At 40.5% G+C, this 22,706-nt stretch overlaps 1 protein-coding gene across 5 annotated transcripts in view; it reads right to left on the reverse strand.

Annotated features, from left to right (window-relative positions):
* PAN3 (Poly(A) specific ribonuclease subunit PAN3) overlaps positions 1-22,706 on the reverse strand; it is a 224,852-nt gene that overhangs the window by 197,330 nt on the left and 4,816 nt on the right. For 2 of the 5 annotated variants that reach the window (XR_011715398.1, XM_071684306.1), the window contains exon 2: positions 10,474-10,667. The exons of 1 other annotated variant lie outside the window; for it this stretch is intronic. The gene's annotated coding sequence lies outside the window, so the exon portion shown is untranslated. Of the gene's footprint in view, positions 1-2,289; positions 2,583-10,473; positions 10,668-22,706 lie in introns of those variants that run through there. 2 more of the 5 variants (XM_071684305.1, XM_071684304.1) reach the window with 1 other exon arrangement.

The following is a 22,706-nucleotide window of genomic DNA, read 5'->3' on the forward strand; positions in this document are numbered from 1 at the left end:
TCTCTTCCTACACGTACACATGCCTTACATCCTCAGTAAAAACTTTTCACTGCTTCTAACAACTTGCCTCCCACACCATATATTCTTAATACCTTCTACAGAGCATCTCTATCAACTCTATCATATGCCTTCTCCAGATCCATAAATGCTACATACAAATCCATTTCCTTTTCTAAGTATTTCTCACATACATTCTTCAAAGCAAACACCTGATCCACACCAAAAAAAACCTCTACCACTTCTGAAACCACACTACTCTTCCCCAATCTGATGCTCTGTACATGCCTTCACCCTCTCAATCAATACCCTCCATATAATTTCCCAGGAATACTCAACAAACTTATACCTCTGTAATTTGAGCACTCACTCTTATCCCCTTTGCCTTTGTACAATGGCACTATGCACGCATTCCTTTCTGCCAATCCTCAGGCACCTCACCATGAGTCATACATACATTAAATAACCTTACCAACCAGTCAATAATACAGTCACCCCTTTTTTAATAAATTCCACTGCAATACCATCCAAACCTGCTGCCTTGCCGGCTTTCATCTTCCGCAAAGCTTTCGCTACCTCTTCTCTGTTTACCAAATCATTTTCCCTAACCCTCTCACTTTGCACACCACCTCGACCAAAACACTGCTATATCTGCCACTCTATCATCAAACACATTCAACAAACCTTCAAAATACTCACTCCATCTCCTTCTCACATCACCACTACTTGTTATCACCTCCCCATTTGCGCCCTTCACTGAAGTTCCCATTTGCTCCCTTGTCTTACGCACTTTATTTACCTCCTTCCAGAACATCTTTTTATTCTCCCTAAAATTTAATGATACTCTCCTCACCCCAACTCTCATTTGCCCTTTTTTTCACCTCTTGCACCTTTCTCTTGACCTCCTGTCTCTTTCTTTTATACATTTTATACATTTTATACAGGTACACCACTGATTTTCTGGCAACTGATGGCTTGGCACCTCCTTTAGTCGACAAAATTATGTAAGGGAACTTGAAATTACTGCGACCACCAGACTAGTTTCCTGGGCAGCCACAAATGGCATTGTGTGTAGGGTGCGCTTATTTAATTCTTTACACTGCACTTGTTGGTGGTGATACCACAATTCTGCAAGATTCTTAGCTTATTTTGCTTAAATAAGCTATGGCTTCTAAGACACATGAGAGTGTCAGTTGTGGTGTCAAACGTAAACACCAGTCCATATCGATACAAGATAAAGTAGAGCTGTTGAAAAAATTGGACCGTGGAGTTTCGGTGCTTAACTGTGTGACATCTACAGTATTGGTTCATCAACTGTTTACGATATAAAGCAGAGGGAGAAAATATTGAAATTCTATGCAGACAGCAAACCCCAAGAAGCACATAATGATTAGAAAAACTATGAAAGAGAGTAAGAGTACTAAGCACGATTGAGTGATGATGGAATGGTTTCAACAGCATCAAAGTGATGGAGTGGACTTGTCAGGTAGCATGATAATGGACCAGGCTAAGTTGTTCCAGAAGGAACTTTAATTGCAACATGAGTGTGACTATAGTGAAGGATGGCTTCAAAGATTCAAGAAGCGTCATGGAATTTCCATGTATAAAGTGTGCGGAGAAAAGTGGTCTGTAAACAACGAAGGAGCTGCTGAGTATGAGGACGAATTTGTGAAACTTGGAGCTGACGAGCATCTCAGTCCTGAGTAGGTGTATAATGCAGATGAAACTGCATTATTCTGGCGATGCACACCAAGGAAAACACTAACAACAGAAGACAAAGAAGACCCCACAGGATTCAAACAATTTAAGGACAGACTTACCATTTTAGGGTGCTCAAACATTTAATATTTGTTTAATCTAAATTTCTAGCAGACCATGGTATACTTCAGACACATGGGAGATGTATAATTAGTGGGTTAGAAGGTGTGTTGATGAATCATTAATATGTGACCATAGTTGGTTCGACAAAATGGTTAATCCAGCAAGCGCGTTGGAACAAAGAATGCCGAAAAATCGGTGATGTACCTGTACCAACGAAATTGTAAGAAATTTTAATGAATCACTTATCAATTCTATTGATTTCACCCACACATGGCACTGTATATGCTCAAACTTCAACATTCTTGAATTTTCCCATTCTAAAAATATTGACAGCCATTCTTGGGAAAGGAACTGGATAAGTGCTGTCCTGAATGATGATGATATCAGCAATCTCAGAAAATCTCTTAGCCGACTTTGCCACAGGTCTCAGTGATGTGAAAGTTAGATGGACCAGTACTCCCCTTTCCTCACCTGTCTCATGTACCATCAATCTGTAATGAGATGGACTTCTTGTGTGGGGAAACTGAAAGCTGGATTTCACTAAATTTGGAGGCAAGTTGACTCTGGGTCATAAAATCAGTGTCGACAGCATAAACTTCAGGATCGTCCAGAGGAATACTGCGAATTCTGCACTTCAAACTGAACACAGTCAGTTCCACCTCCATCTGGAAATAATATCCTGAGTTGATGCAATTATTCCTTTGAGCCAGGTCGGTGCATTAGTATTTAATGTCTATTCTAGAACAGGGGTGCTCAACCTTTTGCAACTCAAAGCCCACTCAAGTATGTCAAAATGGTCAGGGTTGCCAGAGAAATAATTCACTTTATATATATCTGTTTGTTGATGATACACTCTAAACTAAAAAATACATAAACTGAAACATATGTGGGGCTATCATAATGTACACTGTAGCAAAAACTGAATAAAAAAGAAAGCAAAATAACAACTTTATCTTTTGCCAGATATTTGTCACTTTTCCACAAGAAGATTAACTTCTACATTATATTTCATTTATCATACTTAATCACTGTTTCCCATGTCAGCGGGGTAGAGCAAGGAAACAGACGAAGAATGGCTCATCCACACATATACACACATATATACATAAATGCCTACGCATGCACATATAAGTACATATACATATCAACTTATACATACATATACATACACATATACAGACATATACATATAGGCACATGTACATATTCTTGCTTGCTTGCTTTTATCCACCCCTGTCACTACCCTGCCACACAGGAAATAGCATTGCTACCCCCCTGCTTCACGAGGTAAGAGCCATTAACAACAGACAAAAAAGGCCACATCTGTTCACACTCTCTTGCTGTCATATGTAATGCACCAAATCCACAGCTTCCTTTCCACATCCAGGCCCCATAGACCTTCCCATGGTTTACCCCAGGCGCTTCACATGCCCTGGTTCAGTCCATTGACAGCAAGTCGACCCCAGTATACCACATCATTTGAATTCACTCTCTTTGCACGCCTCTCACCCTCCTGTATGTTTAAGGCCCAATCGCTCAAAACATTTTTCACTCCATCCTTCCACCTCCAATTTGGTCTCCGCTTCTCCTTGTTCCCTCCACCTCCGACACATATATCCTCTTGGTCAATCTTTCCTCACTCATCCTCTCCATGTGATCCAAACCATTTCAAAACACCCTCTTCTGCTCTCTCAACCATGCTCTTTTTATTTCCACACATCTCTCTTACCCTTACGTTACTCACTCGATCAAACCACCTCACACCACACATTGTCCTCAAACATCTCATTTCCAGCACATCCATCCTCCTGCGCACAACTCTATCCATAGCCCACGCCTCGCAACCATACAACATTGTTGGAACCACTATTCCTTCAAACATACCCATTTTTGCTTTCTGAGATAATGTTCTCGACTTCCACACATTCTTCAAGGCCCCCAGGATTTTCGCCCCCTCCCCCACCCTATGATCCACTTCCGCTTCCATGGTTCCATCCGCTGCCAGATCCACTCCCAGATATCTAAAACACTTCACTTCCTCCAGTTTTTCTCCATTCAAACTCACCTCCCAATTGACTTGACCCTCAACCCTACTGTACCTAATAACCTTGCTCTTATTCACATTTACTCTTAACTTTCTTCTTCCACACATTTTTCCAAACTCAGTCACCAGCTTCTGCAGTTTCTCACATGAATCAGCCACCAGCACTGTATCATCAGCGAACAACAACTGACTCACTTCCCAAGCTCTCTCATCCCCAACAGACTTCATACTTGCCCCTCTTTCCAAAACTCTTGCATTTACCTCCCTAACAACCCCATCCATAAACAAATTAAACAACCATGGAGACATCACACACCCCTGCCGCAAACCTACATTCACTGAGAACCAATCACTTTCCTCTCTTCCTACACGTACACATGCCTTACATCCTCGATAAAAACTTTTCACTGCTTCTAACAACTTTCCTCCCACACCATATATTCTTAATACCTTCCACAGAGCATCTCTATCAACTCTATCATATGCCTTCTCCAGATCCAGATCTTTACCATATACCATGTACAAAGTTTATCTTGACAGTGAAACTGCATACCAATCTGGTCATCAACTATTTCTAAACTTCCTAAGAGAATCACAATCTTCAACATGGAAGCACACTTGAATGAATATGGCACTTAAGTAGAATGAATATGAATAAAACGCTGTCTTAACAAGAAAATATATTAGTAAGTTTACTAATATACTACATATTCCAGCATCAAAAAACTGACTTCTGTCCTTCAGTGCATTTGGTCATCAAAAAACTGACTTCTGTCCTTCAGTGTATTTGGTAAGTGCTTTTCATTGTGGAACTTCTTACCAACACATTTAATCAATAAGTAGATTTGAGAATCTCATGAAAGCTTAACATCTCTGGGAAGCTTCTCCAAATTAAACATGTGATTTTTTATCCAGTATACATTAGTCAGGGTGCCTCTTAATTCAAAACACTAGAATCAATGAAACCAATGCTGATGTATATTTTGTATACCCTACTGCACTTCTGAGGTTGAATTTCTCATTCAAATATATCACATGGAATGGAATGCATTGTTAGGCAGACTGATATGATTTTTTTTCGTTCAAATTACATCACTTCAGCATGGTCCTAAAGACAACAACAGTCTGAAATATATCTAACTGCCATGTGGGCAATTGCAGTTATGCTTGATTTCACTTAATATAAATTTACACTAAAAGCATTTCTGTACACTTATGTCCCACTGGTTCTACTACTGTAAATTTAAGACAAAAGTATGGTTGAAAATACATTTACTTAGGGAAATCAAAGTTACAACTCAAGAAGTCAAATTCCTATTTTTGTGAAAATAGACATGGTTTGCTGCATATGGCTCAGATACAAATCAAATATGTAATCTATAAAAACCTTTTGTAATGACACAATATCACTACATAGAACCAGTGTTGCTTGTAAGACTGCAATCGGAATCAGAAATATACAGGTCCAAGATCCAAAAGACGTTGCAAGGTTAATGACCAACACAATAGAACATCAAGACATATAAATCCAGTAAAAACTCTACTCAGGAAATGAACTGCATCCCAGTCTTCACACCTGTTTAGTTAGTAATTCTGGTTTGTTATACAGGTTCTTAGCATTAGGTAAACCTGGCAGAAAGGAAACTAAGCAAAAAAAGTGTCCAACATAATTTACAAGCACAAAACACCTAGAAAGCATGACACTACACCACATCAGAGGCTGGTTCTACAGACAGGAACAAGAGGTACAGTCCTTCACTGGATAAAAGATTTACTTAGCAGAAGGGAGAAAAAGACAAGTTTGAGGAGCATTTTCCCCAAGGGTGGGGATCACTAGTGGCATGCTGCAAGGGCTAAGTCACTACTCCTCTTGGTATACATGAATGACCTGCCTGATGGACTGGACTCTTAACTAATTATGCTTGCAGATAATGCCAAAGTCATGAGAAAAGTAAAATAATGATGATCGTTGCACCAACTTAAAGTGAACACAGACAAACTTCAAAGTTGGTCTGATAAAATAGTTGATGAAATTTAATCCAAGCAAAAGCAAAAAATAAGGATGGAACTCAATGAAAGAAGGTTTAAGCACAATCATCATTTTACATGAAATAGGTTCCACATCAGGAATTTGTTAAGGAGGCAAACTGTCCACTGACAAATATTAGAAGTGCATTTAAGTAAATGGATAGAGAAATGTTTAGTAAAGCACTCACAACCATTAGCCTAAAACAGGACTATGCCTAAGTTTCCTTATTGCACATAAAGAAGCACAAAGATTTAACTGAGTACTAAGAAAGGGAAACACAATGGTACCTAAATTTTAACAGCCGAGTGACTGAGAAACTGAGGTCTGCAAATTTGCCCACCATGAAGGAGAAGAGTTAGGGATGATCTGATGACCTTCAGATTTCTAAATCTGATGATGCTGACAGTAAACAGTTCTTTATGAGATGCAATGACTGTAACTAGAGGTCAAAATAAGAAGCTTGTTTGAAAGAAAATGATGTGGTTTTACTATACTTAGTTGGTGGATGGTTGGAATAAACTTTGGGATGAACTGTGGATTTACTTTACTTTCCTGCTCCAGGAACTCCATCTACAAAGCTCCGGCATCATACAGGAAGCAGGTAGGACCATAGGTCAAAAGGTGAGGCAATGTTCTGTGTTTGCCTATTAGATCATGAACCACATTGATTTATAAATGTTTGAGTCGAGATGGTTTGACCATTGATTATGTAAAAAACTGTGTGGATTTCAGTTATGTAACTCTGTCTAAACTAGGACTCTATCTTAGACTTTGTCTTTCTTAATCACAGCTTTCAATTCTAATTTTTGTTCTTTGACTGGCAACTAGGGACATGACATACTAAAGATATCACAGATAAAGAAAATAAATTTCTTAGTCTATATCCAGTTATTGCAAAGTTATGATTAGAAACATACAATGACAGATTCTATTGATTATCCTTTAATTTCAGCATACAATGAAGTAAAATACACTGAAGATTGGGTAAAATATGAATAAATAAGGTTTCCTTTTCATTGTATCCAAAATCAATAAATAAGATTCTACTTATTGCTGCATCAAAGATTTCATCTTTGCAGTTGCAAATTATCGATAAATGTTAACCTATTATGTCAAACTAGATTACAATGAAAGTAGCACAAAAACATATGCACAGGTTTTATTTTTTATTTATCATACTTTGTCGCTGTCTCCCGCGTTTGCGAGGTAGCGCAAGGAAACAGACGAAAGAAATGGCCCAACCCCCCCCCATACACATGTATATACCTACGTCCACACACGCAAATATACATACCTACACAGCTTTCCATGGTTTACCCCAGACACTTCACATGCCTTGATTCAATCCACTGACAGCACGTCAACCCCGGTATACCACATCGCTCCAATTCACTCTATTCCTTGCCCTCCTTTCACCTTCCTGCATGTTCAGGCCCCGATCACACAAAATCTTTTTCACTCCATCTTTCCACCTCCAATTTGGTCTCCCTCTTCTCCTCGTTCCCTCCACCTCCGACACATATATCCTCTTGGTCAATCTTTCCTCACTCATTCTCTCCATGTGCCCAAACCACTTCAAAACACCCTCTTCTGCTCTCTCAACCATGCTCGTTTTATTTCCACACATCTCTCTTACCCTTACGTTACTCACTCGATCAAACCACCTCACACCACGCATTGTCCTCAAACATCTCATTTCCAGCACATCCATCCTCCTGCGCACAACTCTATCCATAGCCCACGCCTCGCAACCATACAACATTGTTGGAACCACTATTCCTTCAAACATACCCATTTTTGCTTTCCGAGATAATGTTCTCGACTTCCACACATTCTTCAAGGCCCCCAGAATTTTCGCCCCCTCCCCCACCCTATGATCCACTTCCGCTTCCATGGTTCCATCCGCTGCCAGATCCACTCCCAGATATCTAAAACACTTCACTTCCTCCAGTTTTTCTCCATTCAAACTCACCTCCCAATTGACTTGACCCTCAACCCTACTGTACCTAATAACCTTGCTCTTATTCACATTTACTCTTAACTTTCTTCTTCCACACACTTTACCAAACTCAGTCACCAGCTTCTGCAGTTTCTCACATGAATCAGCCACCAGCGCTGTATCATCAGCGAACAACAACTGACTCACTTCCCAAGCTCTCTCATCCCCAACAGACTTCATACTTGCCCCTCTTTCCAAAACTCTTGCATTTACCTCCCTAACAACCCCATCCATAAACAAATTAAACAACCATGGAGACATCACACACCCCTGCCGCAAACCTACATTCACTGAGAACCAATCACTTTCCTCTCTTCCTACACGTACACATGCCTTACATCCTCGATAAAAACTTTTCACTGCTTCTAACAACTTGCCTCCCACACCATATATTCTTAATACCTTCTACAGAGCATCTCTATCAACTCTATCATATGCCTTCTCCAGATCCATAAATGCTACATACAAATCCATTTGCTTTTCTAAGTATTTCTCACATACATTCTTCAAAGCAAACACCTGATCCACACATCCTCTACCACTTCTGAAACCACACTACTCTTCCCCAATCTGATGCTCTGTACATGCCTTCACCCTCTCAATCAATACCCTCCCATATAATTTACCAGGAATACTCAACAAACTTATACCTCTGTAATTTGAGCACTCACTCTTATCCCCTTTGCCTTTGTACAATGGCACTATGCACGCATTCTGCCAATCCTCAGGCACCTCACCATGAGTCATACATACATTAAATAACCTTACCAACCAGTCAATAATACAGTCACCCCCTTTTTTAATAAATTCCACTGCAATACCATCCAAACCTGCTGCCTTGCCGGCTTTCATCTTCCGCAAAGCTTTCGCTACCTCTTCTCTGTTTACCAAATCATTTTCCCTAACCCTCTCACTTTGCACACCACCTCGACCAAAACACGCTATATCTGCCACTCTATCATCAAACACATTCAACAAACCTTCAAAATACTCACTCCATCTCCTTCTCACATCACCACTACTTGTTATCACCTCCCCATTTGCGCCCTTCACTGAAGTTCCCATTTGCTCCCTTGTCTTACGCACTTTATTTACCTCCTTCCAGAACATCTTTTTATTCTCCCTAAAATTTAATGATACTCTCTCACCCCAACTCTCATTTGCCCTTTTTTTCACCTCTTGCACCTTTCTCTTGACCTCCTGTCTCTTTCTTTTATACATTTTATACATTTTATACAGGTACACCACTGATTTTCTGGCAACTGATGGCTTGGCACCTCCTTTAGTCGACAAAATTATGTAAGGGAACTTGAAATTACTGCGACCACCAGACTAGTTTCCTGGGCAGCCACAAATGGCATTGTGTGTAGGGTGCGCTTATTTAAATTCTTTACACTGCACTTATTGGTGGTGATACCACAATTCTGCAAGATTCTTAGCTTATTTTGCTTAAATAAGCTATGGCTTCTAAGACACATGAGAGTGTCAGTTGTGGTGTCAAACGTAAACACCAGTCCATATCGATACAAGATAAAGTAGAGCTGTTGAAAAAATTGGACCGTGGAGTTTCGGTGCTTAACTGTGTGACATCTACAGTATTGGTTCATCAACTGTTTACGATATAAAGCAGAGGGAGAAAATATTGAAATTCTATGCAGACAGCAACCCCAAGAAGCACATAATGATTAGAAAAACTATGAAAGAGAGTAAGAGTACTAAGCACGATTGAGTGATGATGGAATGGTTTCAACAGCATCAAAGTGATGGAGTGGACTTGTCAGGTAGCATGATAATGGACCAGGCTAAGTTGTTCCAGAAGGAACTTTAATTGCAACATGAGTGTGACTATAGTGAAGGATGGCTTCAAAGATTCAAGAAGCGTCATGGAATTTCCATGTATAAAGTGTGCGGAGAAAAGTGGTCTGTAAACAACGAAGGAGCTGCTGAGTATGAGGACGAATTTGTGAAACTTGGAGCTGACGAGCATCTCAGTCCTGAGTAGGTGTATAATGCAGATGAAACTGCATTATTCTGGCGATGCACACCAAGGAAAACACTAACAACAGAAGACAAAGAAGACCCCACAGGATTCAAACAATTTAAGGACAGACTTACCATTTTAGGGTGCTCAAACATTTAATATTTGTTTAATCTAAATTTCTAGCAGACCATGGTATACTTCAGACACATGGGAGATGTATAATTAGTGGGTTAGAGGTGTGTTGATGAATCATTAATATGTGACCATAGTTGGTTCGACAAAATGGTTAATCCAGCAAGGCGTTGGAACAAAGAATGCCGAAAAATCGGTGATGTACCTGTACCAACGAAATTGTAAGAAATTTTAATGAATCACTTATCAATTCTATTGATTTCACCCACACATGGCACTGTATATGCTCAAACTTCAACATTCTTGAATTTTCCCATTCTAAAAATATTGACAGCCATTCTTGGGAAAGGAACTGGATAAGTGCTGTCCTGAATGATGATGATATCAGCAATCTCAGAAAATCTCTTAGCCGACTTTGCACAGGTCCAGTGATGTGAAAGTTAGATGGACCAGTACTCCCCTTTCCTCACCTGTCTCATGTACCATCAATCTGTAATGAGATGGACTTCTTGTGTGGGGAAACTGAAAGCTGGATTCACTGAATTTTGGAGGCAAGTTGACTCTGGGTCATAAAATCAGTGTCGACAGCATAAACTTCAGGATCGTCCAGAGGAATACTGCGAATTCTGCACTTCAAACTGAACACAGTCAGTTCCACCTCCATCTGGAAATAATATCCTGAGTTGATGCAATTATTCCTTTGAGCCAGGTCGGTGCATTAGTATTTAATGTCTATTCTAGAACAGGGGTGCTCAACCTTTTGCAACTCAAAGCCCACTCAAGTATGTCAAAATGGTCAGGGTTGCCAGAGAAATAAATTCACTTTATATATATCTGTTTGTTGATGATACACTCTAAACTAAAAAATACATAAACTGAAACATATGTGGGGCTATCATAATGTACACTGTAGCAAAAACTGAATAAAAAAGAAAGCAAAATAACAACTTTATCTTTTGCCAGATATTTGTCACTTTTCCACAAGAAGATTAACTTCTACATTATATTTCATTTATCATACTTAATCACTGTTTCCCATGTCAGCGGGGTAGAGCAAGGAAACAGACGAAGAATGGCTCATCCACTCATATACACACATATATACATAAATGCCTACGCATGCACATATAAGTACATATACATATCAACTTATACATACATATACATACACATATACAGACATATACATATAGGCACATGTACATATTCTTGCTTGCTTGCTTTTATCCACCCCTGTCACTACCCTGCCACACAGGAAATAGCATTGCTACCCCCCTGCTTCAGCGAGGTAGTGCCAGGAAAACAGACAAAAAAGGCCACATCTGTTCACACTCTCTAGCTGTCATATGTAATGCACCAAATCCACAGCTTCCTTTCCACATCCAGGCCCCATAGACCTTCCCATGGTTTACCCCAGGCGCTTCACATGCCCTGGTTCAGTCCATTGACAGCAAGTCGACCCCAGTATACCACATCATTTGAATTCACTCTCTTTGCACGCCTCTCACCCTCCTGTATGTTTAAGGCCCAATCGCTCAAAACATTTTTCACTCCATCCTTCCACCTCCAATTTGGTCTCCGCTTCTCCTTGTTCCCTTCACCTCTGACACATATATCCTCTTTGTCAATCTTTACTCAATCATTCTCTCCATATGTCCATACCCATTTTAACACAACCTCTTCTGCTCTCTCAACCACACTCATTTTATTTCCATGCATTTCTCTTACCCTTTCACTTTCATTACTTACTCGATCAAACCACCTCACACCACATACAGTCCTCAAACATTTCATTTCAAACACATCCACCCTCCTCCTCACAACCCTATCTATAGCCCACGCCTCACAACCATACAACATTGTTGGAACTACTATTCCTTCAAAAATACCCATTTTTGCTCTCCAAGATAATGTTCTCCCCTTCCATACATTCTTCATTGCTCCCAGAACCTTCACCTCCTCCCACACCATGACACACTTCTGCTTCCATGGTTCCATCCACTGCTGAATCCACTCCCAGCTATTTAAAACACTTCACTTCATCCAGTTTTTCTCCATCAAAACTTACATCCCAATTAACTTGTCCCTCCACCCTACTGAGCCTAATAACATTGCTCTTATTCACATTTACTCTCGACTTTCTCCTTTCACACACTTTATCAAACTATCACCAACTTCTGCAGTTTCTCACTTGAATTGGCCACTAGAGCTGTATCACTGGCGAACAACTGACTCACTTCCCAAGTCCTCTCATCCCCAACAGACTGCATAATTCCCCCTCTCTCCAAAACTCTTGCACTTACCTCCCTAACTCCCCCAACCATAAACCAATTAATCAACTATGGGGACACCACACACCCTTGCCACAGACTGACATACATCACACACCCCTGCCACAGACTGGCATTCACTGAGAAGCAATCACTCTCCTCTCTTCCTACTAATACATGCCTTACATCCTCAGTAAAAACTTTTCACTGCCTTCTAGCAACTTACCTCCCACATCATATACTCTTAAGAATTCCATAAAGCATCTCTGTCAACCCTACCATATCCATTGTCTAGATCCATAAATGCTACACACAAATCCATCAGTTTTTCTAAGTATTTCTCACATACATTCTTTAAAGCAAACAACTGATCCACACATCCTCTACCACATCTGAAATCACACTGCTCTTCCCCAATCTGATGCTCTGTATATGCCTTTACCCTCTCAATCAATACCCTCCCATATAATTTCCCAGGAATACTCAACAGACTTATGCCTCTGTAGTTTGAACATTCACCTTTATCCCATTTTCCTTTGTACAATGGTACTATGCATGCATTCCCCCAATCCTCAGGCACTTCACCATGGTCCATACATACACTAACTATCCTTACCAACCAATCGACAACACAGTCACACACCCTTGTTTAATGAATTCCACTGTAATACCATCCAAATCCAACGTCTTGCTGGATTTCATCTTCTGCAAAGCTTTCACTACCTCTTTTCTCTTTTCATACATGTTCACCATTTCTTGCACCAGCGAGGAAGTGCTGAGAACAGACAAAAAAAATGGCCTCATTTGCTCACATCCACTCTCTAGCTCTCACGTATAATGCACCAAAACCAGAGCCCCCTATCCACAAGTAGGCCCCAAGACCTTTCTGTGGTTTCATATACCCTGGTTCAGCCCACTACCTGCATGTCAACCCTGCATACCACATTATTCCATTCTTCCATCTCCTCCTTGGTTCCCTCCTTTTCCTTGTTCCCTCCACTTCTGATGTGTAAACCTTCACAGTCATCCTCGACATATATCCAAACCATTTCAGCACACCTTGAGCTCTCTAATACATATCATTACCACACCACTCTCTTATCCTATCATTTTTTATTCAATCAACCCTACTCACACCACATAATGTCCTAAAACACTTCATCCATATATATATTTACAGCTCTAACACTAAATCCCTCCAAGAACTCCAAGCATGGGGGTGGCATGGCAGATGAGTCTCTCCTTTCACTTCCAACACATTCTCCCTGTTCTTTACATTTCTCTCTAGGGCCCCAGTCACTGATAGGACTACTATATCATCAAACATACCCATTTGCCCTTAAAGATAGTGACCTCTCTTTCTACATAATTCTCAATATGCCCAAGACCTTTGTCCATTCACTGATATATCCACTTCCAAGTATCTAAAACACTCCACTTTCTCCAAGTTCACTCCCTTCAAACTCACATTACAAATAACCAGTCTCTTTTCACTACTAACTTAATAACCTTGCTTTTATTCATATTTACTCTTTAAATTCTCCTTTCATACTTTTTCCCAAACTCAGACACCAGCTTCTACATTTCTTAATTGAATCTCTCACCTACGCTGTATCATCAGCAAACAACTGACTCACCTCCAAGGCTTCCCCACCCCTAAACAGCCAGTCACCACTTCCCCATTTACCCCTTCCAGTTATGCTCCCATTTGTCCTCTTGTTTTTCTTATACTAATAACCTCCTTCCATCACATTTTCTTATTGTCCCTGAAGCCTGCTGATATTCACTAACCCAATGCTCAATGCCCTCATTTTCAGCCCCTGTACCTTCCTCTTGACTTCCTGCTGCTTACCCTTGTATGTCTCCCAGTTACTTGCAATCCCTGCCTGCAAGAAATGCCCATTAACCTCTCTTTTATCTTTCACTAACAACAACTTCCTCATCCCATCACTCAAAATATTTCCTGAGAACTTGTCCTCCTCCCACATTCTGCATGCCACACATTTATCTCACACACGTTCACAGTAATTTCCTTAACTCCTCCCATTCCTCAATCACTCCTCTAGCTTCATTTACTCATACCTGTTTCCAGTTCACACTCAATCTCTCGTGGTATCTCTTATCACAGCCTCTTTTCCATGCTCACCCATTTTCATAACCTTCTTCTCATCCATTTGATTTTTTCTTTTCCTAAAGCCTCAACAAACCTTCACCTCTGCCTCCACCAAGTAATGATCAGACATCCCATCAACTGTCCCTCTCAATGCTTTAACATCTACGAGTCTCAACTTTGCATGTCAATCAATTAATACATAATCCAATAATGACCCCTTAATACCCACATAAGCTCATGTATGTCCCTCATTTTAATCCAGGTACACTCAGACAGACAAAGTATATAGGCTAGTTGATGAAAGGTTTAGAAAAATACAAAGCATATGGGACCAGCACTCACATCGAAAATTAAAGACAGTGGTTGACACCTCTACACTGAGGGATCTAGATGAAAAGTGAATGGCACCAAAATTAGAATGATTAGTAAAGCATGAGGTTGACAGATGTAAATTACAGTTTATTTTTGGCTTAGAAGATCCATATATCCATATGTTGATAGATGTAAATCACTGATTATTTTTTGGCTTAGATCCCTCCATCCACATCTTTGATGCTCATTCCACATGGGAACTCCCTCAAGGAGGTGGCGATGGCAAAAGAGTCTCCATATCTGATGAACTCCAATGATGTTTTTTAACCTTTAGAGCCTCAGCCTCAACAAGCCACTGGCAGACAGCAACTATAGCACACTGTTTCCAGAGGCTCCTACCTAATGTCCCTACCAACTACTTCTATTGAATGTGTCTACCTATTGTTCCAAGCTACTAATTGTGCCTAATGCTCCTACCTAATCCGTCTACCTTATGTTTCTTCACAATGCTCCTGCCTAATCTTTCTACCTACTACTTCTATCTATTGCTCCAACCATTTTGCAAAAAGGCAAGGCTAGAGCACAGTGCTCACAACAGGAAAATCTAGATTTATGAAGAATGAGGCACATGAATTGTTCTCAAGTGATATGCATGACAAGGAGAGACGGTATGTTTGTTGACAGAATGCAAGCAGTCCACCTGAGGGTAAGGTTGATAGAAAAGCCACCTACCTGAGTCAGAGAAGTGCAACTTGACAACTAATGAAGTTCTGGCTTACTATGCAACCATCATCAACCCTCATGATACCCAGGTGGGTAGTATCAGTAGCATACCTCCCTGGTCAGTGGCTGCGTATCAACTATTACCTACTACATATCAAAAAAATTGCTGAAGGCGCCAGATGCAATTTTCGTGATAAGGAGAAGAATTGGTGGCTATAATTAAGATGTATGGGAGCGACCAGTTATGGTTACATTTGACTTGGAGTCATCAAGACAGGCAACCATATTACTTGGAACCATCAAGCCAGAAGTACTTAGAAAAGCTAAGAATCTTAGAGTGGAATTCAGTGGAATATTCATCAAATATGAAAAATCAAAGAGAGGGAGAAAAGCATAGAGTTCAGTCTGAAGCCAAAAAAACAAGAGGATGGAGCAGTCCTGCTAGCACTGCAAAAAGGGCAGGAATGTTAGAAAGTAAAGTCTGACCATAAGTAATGCATTTAACTGATGATGGATTAACAGTTAGTGGTATCTAAGCTTATACCAAGGGATAAGTTCTTACCTGTTCTGGGTATATGACAGCAAAAAAAGAAAAAGAAGGCAAGGGAGTGTGTGTGTGTGTGTGTGTGTGTGTGTGTGTGTGTGTGTGTGTGTGTGTGTGTGTGTGGGGGGGGGGGGGGGGGGGGGGGGATTAGCCCTCTTAAAAGATAGCCTAAAGTAGACGACGACGACGACAACAACTTATGAGCAACTGATCTACAAACACCCATACTTAGGAATGAGCTTCAAAAAACATTCTAATTCTTCGTCCAACACATAATCAGTTACTTATACTTACAAACTCATAAATTGCATTTTTTCATTAAGTATTTACATTATACTTTGTCACTGTCTCCCACATTAGCGAGGTAGCGCAAGGAAACAGACGAAAGAATGGCGCAACCCACCCACATACACGTCTATACATACACGTCCACACACGCACATATACATACCTATACATTTCAACGTATACATATATATATATATATATATGTATATATATATATATATATATATATATATATATATATATATATATTGGGGTTGTTAGGGAGGTGAATGCAAGAGTTTTGGAAAGAGGAGCAAGTATGAAGTCTGTTGTGGATGAGAGAGCTTGGGAAGTGAGTCAGTTGTTGTTCGCTGATGATACAGCGCTGGTGGCTGATTCATGTGAGAAACTGCAGAAGCTGGTGACTGAGTTTGGTAAAGTGTGTGAAAGAAGAAAGTTAAGAGTAAATGTGAATAAGAGCAAGGTTATTAGGTACAGTAGGGTTGAGGGTCAAGTCAATTGGGAGGTAAGTTTGAATGGAGAAAAACTGGAGGAAGTAAAGTATTTTAGACATCTGGGAGTGGATCTGGCAGCGGATGGAACCATGGAAGCGGAAGTGAATCATAGGGTGGGGGAGGGGGCGAAAATCCTGGGAGCCTTGAAGAATGTGTGGAAGTCGAGAACATTATCTCGGAAAGCAAAAATGGGTATGTTTGAAGGAATAGTGGTTCCAACAATGTTGTATGGTTGCGAGGCATGGGCTATGTATAGAGTTGTGCGCAAGAGGGTGGATGTGCTGGAAATGAGACGTTCGAGGACAATGTGTGGTGTGAGGTGGTTTGATCAAGTAAGTAATGTAAGGATAAGAGAGATGTGTGGAAATAAAAAGAGCGTGGTTGAAAGAGCAGAAGAGGGTGTTTTGAAATGGTTTGGGCACATGGAGAGAATGAGTGAGGAAAGATTGACCAAGAGGATATATGTGTCGAAGGTGGAGGGAACGAGGAGAAGTGGGAGACCAAATTGGAGGTGGAAAGATGGAGTGAAAAAGATTTTGAGTGATTGGGGCCTGAACATGCAGGAGGGTGAAAGGCGGGCAAGGAATAGAGTAAATTGGATCGATGTGGTATACTGGGGTTGACGTGCTGTCACTGGATTGAATCAGGGCATGTGAAGCATCTGGGGTAAACCATGGAAAGTTGTGTGGGGCCTGGATGTGGAAAGGGAGCTGTGGTTTCGGGCATTATTGCATGACAGCTAGAGACTGAGTGTGAACGAATGGGGCCTTTGTTGTCTTTTCCTAGTGCTACCTCGCACACATGAGGGGGGAGGGGGATGGTATTCCATGTGTGGTGAGGTGGCGATGGGAATGAATAAAGGCAGTGTGAATTGTGTGCATGGGTATATATGTATATGTCTGTGTGTGTACATATATGTGTACATTGAGATGTATAGGTATGTATATTTGCGTGGGTGGAAGTGTATATATATACATGTGCATGGGGGTGGGTTGGGCCATTTCTTTCGTCTGTTTCCTTGCGCTACCTCGCAAACGCGGGAGACAGCAACAAAGCAAAATCAAAATAAATAAATATATTTTTTTTTTTTTTTTTTTTTTTTTTTATACTTTGTCGCTGTCTCCCGCGTCTGCGAGGTAGCGCAAGGAAACAGACGAAAGAAATGGCCCAACCCCCCCCCCCATACACATGTACATACACATGTCCACACACGTGTATACATACCTACACAGCTTTCCATGGTCCACCCCAGACGCCTCACATGCCTTGATTCACTCCACTGACAGCACGTCAACCCCTGTATACCACATCGCTCCAATTCACTCTATTCCTTGCCCTCCTTACACCCTCCTGCATGTTCAGGCCCCGATCACACAAAATCTTTTTCACTCCATCTTTCCACCTCCAATTTGGTCTCCCTCTTCTCCTCGTTCCCTCCACCTCCGACACATATATCCTCTTGGTCAATCTTTCCTCACTCATTCTCTCCATGTGCCCAAACCATTTCAAAACACCCTCTTCTGCTCTCTCAACCACGCTCTTTTTATTTCCACACATCTCTCTTACCCTTACGTTACTTACTCGATCAAACCACCTCACACCACACATTGTCCTCAAACATCTCATTTCCAGCACATCCATCCTCCTGCGCACAACTCTATCCATAGCCCACGCCTCGCAACCATACAACATTGTTGGAACCACTATTCCTTCAAACATACCCAGTTTTGCTTTCCGAGATAATGTTCTCGACTTCCACACATTTTTCAAGGCTCCCAAAATTTTCGCCCCCTCCCCCACCCTATGATCCACTTCCGCTTCCATGGTTCCATCCGCTGACAGATCCACTCCCAGATATCTAAAACACTTCACTTCCTCCAGTTTTTCTCCATTCAAACTTACCTCCCAATTGACTTGACCCTCAACCCTACTGTACCTAATAACCTTGCTCTTATTCACATTTACTCTTAACTTTCTTCTTCCACACACTTTACCAAACTCAGTCACCAGCTTCTGCAGTTTCTCACATGAATCAGCCACCAGCGCTGTATCATCAGCGAACAACAACTGACTCACTTCCCAAGCTCTCTCATCCCCAACAGACTTCATACTTGCCCCTCTTTCCAGGACTCTTGCATTCACCTCCCTAACAACCCCATCCATAAACAAATTAAACAACCATGGAGACATCACACACCCCTGCCGCAAACCTACATTCACTGAGAACCAATCACTTTCCTCTCTTCCTACACGTACACATGCCTTACATCCTCGATAAAAACTTTTCACTGCTTCTAACAACTTGCCTCCCACACCATATATTCTTAATACCTTCCACAGAGCATCTCTATCAACTCTATCATATGCCTTCTCCAGATCCATAAATGCTACATACAAATCCATTTGCTTTTCTAAGTATTTCTCACATACATTCTTCAAAGCAAACACCTGATCCACACATCCTCTACCACTTCTGAAACCGCACTGCTCTTCCCCAATCTGATGCTCTGTACATGCCTTCACCCTCTCAATCAATACCCTCCCATATAATTTACCAGGAATACTCAACAAACTTATACCTCTGTAATTTGAGCACTCACTCTTATCCCCTTTGCCTTTGTACAATGGCACTATGCACGCATTCCGCCAATCCTCAGGCACCTCACCATGAGTCATACATACATTAAATAACCTTACCAACCAGTCAACAATACAGTCACCCCCTTTTTTAATAAATTCCACTGCAATACCATCCAAACCTGCTGCCTTGCCGGCTTTCATCTTCCGCAAAGCTTTTACTACCTCTTCTCTGTTTACCAAATCATTTTCCCTAACCCTCTCACTTTGCACACCACCTCGACCAAAACACCCTATATCTGCCACTCTGTCATCAGACACATTCAACAAACCTTCAAAATATATATATATATATATATATATATATATATATATATATATATATATACATACATACGCAGACATATACATATATACGCATGTACATAATTCGTACTTGCTGCCTTTATTCATTCCCGTCGCTACCCCGCCACACATGAAATGACAAAACCTCCCCTCACACGCGTGTGAGGTAGCGCTAGGAAAAGACAACAAAGGCCACATTTGTTCACACTCAGTCTCTAGCTGTCATGTAAAATGCACCAAAACCACAGCTCCCTTTCCACATCCAGGTCCCACAAAACTTTCCATGGTTTTCCCCAGACAGTTCACATGCCCTGGTTCAATCTATTGACTGTACATCGACCATTTGTAAGTATAAGTAGCTGATTATATGTTGGACAAGGAATTAGAATGTTTTTTGAAGCTCATTCCTAAGTATGGGTGTTTGTAGATCAGATGCTCATAAGTTGTTGTTGTCCCCCCCCTCCCCGAAATGGAACTATCAATTAGCAGGATATTTAATCTAAGAGAGAATATCTAAATCATGTGATGAAGGAATCAGTCCTTTAAGGATCCTCAGATGATGAAGATGGAAGCAATATATAGGTTAAACACAAATAAAAATATTCATAGCAGTTGTGAAGTCATTGAGAAAATGAAGCAAATGTTGCATCTAAATCAAAGATCAAAATTAATGCAACATCCCGATAAGTATGATCGTTATTCAGCATAAAGCTAAAAGTCATACAAAGATCTGAGAAACAGATATAATGAGAGTTCAGAAGATGACACTTTTGTGGCTAATCGTGGCTGGCTTGATTAGCTCACAAACAAAGCACTGTGGTTTAAATAAAAGTAAGGTTACAAGTGAAGTTGTAAGTGCACATAGGGAAGCAGTTACTGAAAACCTGGTCATGTTAAAGTATGTCATTGTGGAAAGTGGTTACACATGATAATGGATGGTTATGCAAACAAGAAAGCTTTATTTGTTTCATGAACAACCTGCCACACAAGACACTGCTTATTCTTGACACTGAACACTTTCAGGTAATGTTTCTGCGTACCAACACAACTTCATTACTGCAGCCAAATGATTGAAGGGTTATGGCTATGTCTATAATTTATCATTTGTACTGCACCTTCTTATCAGGGAAACAGACAGTGGAAATAAGCATACTAAAAACTTTTGGCACAGCAGTGACCTATGAAAACAAACAATTTGCTGACGAGTCATGGTAAAGTCTTCTAAGAGTTGATGACAACATGCCTATTTCTAAGTAAAATTTTCATGCTTACCAAGACTCTAATGTACAAGTGTACCTCAACCAATATGTGGTTGATATCAGGAAGATACTTGAATCTGAACACAGTATGTTATTCACAAACTCCCCTTCTAAAAACCATGGCTATAGGGAAGAGAGAGTTCTCATAAGAAGTTGTTGAGCTAAACTGTCAGAAATTTTTTTCAGCTTGCCAAATGTCTAGGACTTTAAAAATAACTAACCTGGGTTGCAGTGGAGTTGCAAGTGGTCTCCTCTGAGAGAAAGACCAGAAAAGTTTATCCTAAACACAGTGACAAATTGATATCATAACCTATAGTCAGGCATTTGTGAAAGAGACTCATGAAGCAATAATGTTACTAGCCTTTTTCTGTGAAAAGCAGAGAAAATATGTAAACAAGGCTTCACTCATGTCCAGATTCTTGAAAAAGGGATTGAATGCGACACACTGTTATGTTAAGCCTTCTATAAACCTTAGCCTGAAGAGGTATTTGGGAAAAATCATAAGTGTAAAATCCAGCTCTTAAACTTTTCAAGTTGGGACTCTTGTAAAAAAATGCTCAGGATGGTCTTGAAAAATGTAAGGTATCAACCAAGGAGAAAGGCACAACTAAAGCAGTCTAGCACCAAAGACGTTTGTCCCACACTTTGGTCTACCAATATCACTATATCCCCAAAATCTGTTAGCTGAGACCCTTCCCAAGAAAATCTAATAGGGAAAAGGTAAATATGATTCCAACAACTCTAATCCAAGGACAGGGTATATGTTGCAAAGGTCATTAGTCAGCAAATGAAGATACGTTCATTAGTACTAACCACTAGTTCTGGTGGCAAAGAGATCCACCTGAGATTCCACTCCTATAAAAAGAATCCAAGTGAATGCATCTTGTTTCTGCAGACATTTATGTCAATGTAATGCAAGGTCCTGACGGGACTCTACCGAGACATTGCATACTTCTCAGAAATAATCAAAAGAAAAACATCCTTCCTTAAGACATTTTTAGCACTAGTTTTAGATCTCAACAGGTTCATCAGAGATAAAATTCCACATAGGACGAGCTTCTTTTGCTGAAATGGAGATTTTTGCTCCATCCAAAGTCCTGCACTTATATGACACTCCGAAGAACAGAAGCCTTGTCTTAAGTTTAACTCAGTGAGTGCATCCAAACCACCAGAGACATCAATGGAGTTCCCTAAGGCATTTTTCTTTTCTTGGGTTCTCTCCCTTTGTCCATCAAACTAAGGGTTGGAGAAATTTCCCAGGAAAGTGCACTTGGAGAAGATCTCTGTCTGCTGCAAAAAAAAAAAAAAAAAAATAAGAAGTAACCTAACTGAAGCAGCCTCCTAATGTTACTGCACAAAGCTGCAAGGCTGAAGTTGCTATAGCTAATGTCAAGAAACCAAGGTCAGGGAACGTAAGAAAAATGCAGCATTTGCATAGTCAAGAGATCTGTCTCTAATGAGACAAAGAGAACTGGTCAGAGAGTTCCATTCAAAGAATGCTATTTTTTTTGAAGGAAAAGGAAAGTAACCATTCTGGTAAACACTGTATGGATATTTATAAGCCGAAAGGCATCACCTTGAACTGCCAAGTCTGTGTACCTAAGCAGAGAGTCTGGAACTTTCTCATCCAGGAGTAGAACAGAATGTGCCAGATATATCCTTTTAGTTTAGGCTGTGTCCAGTGTTCAATTATGTCCAGCAGATACTCTGTGAAGTGTTCACTTTAAATCTGTGTTTCAGTATGTGAGTACTTAGGAAAAGTAGATAAGAAAAAAATC

The sequence above is a fragment of the Panulirus ornatus genome, chromosome 38, assembly GCF_036320965.1.
Source record: "Panulirus ornatus isolate Po-2019 chromosome 38, ASM3632096v1, whole genome shotgun sequence".
Taxonomy (NCBI): domain Eukaryota; kingdom Metazoa; phylum Arthropoda; class Malacostraca; order Decapoda; family Palinuridae; genus Panulirus; species Panulirus ornatus.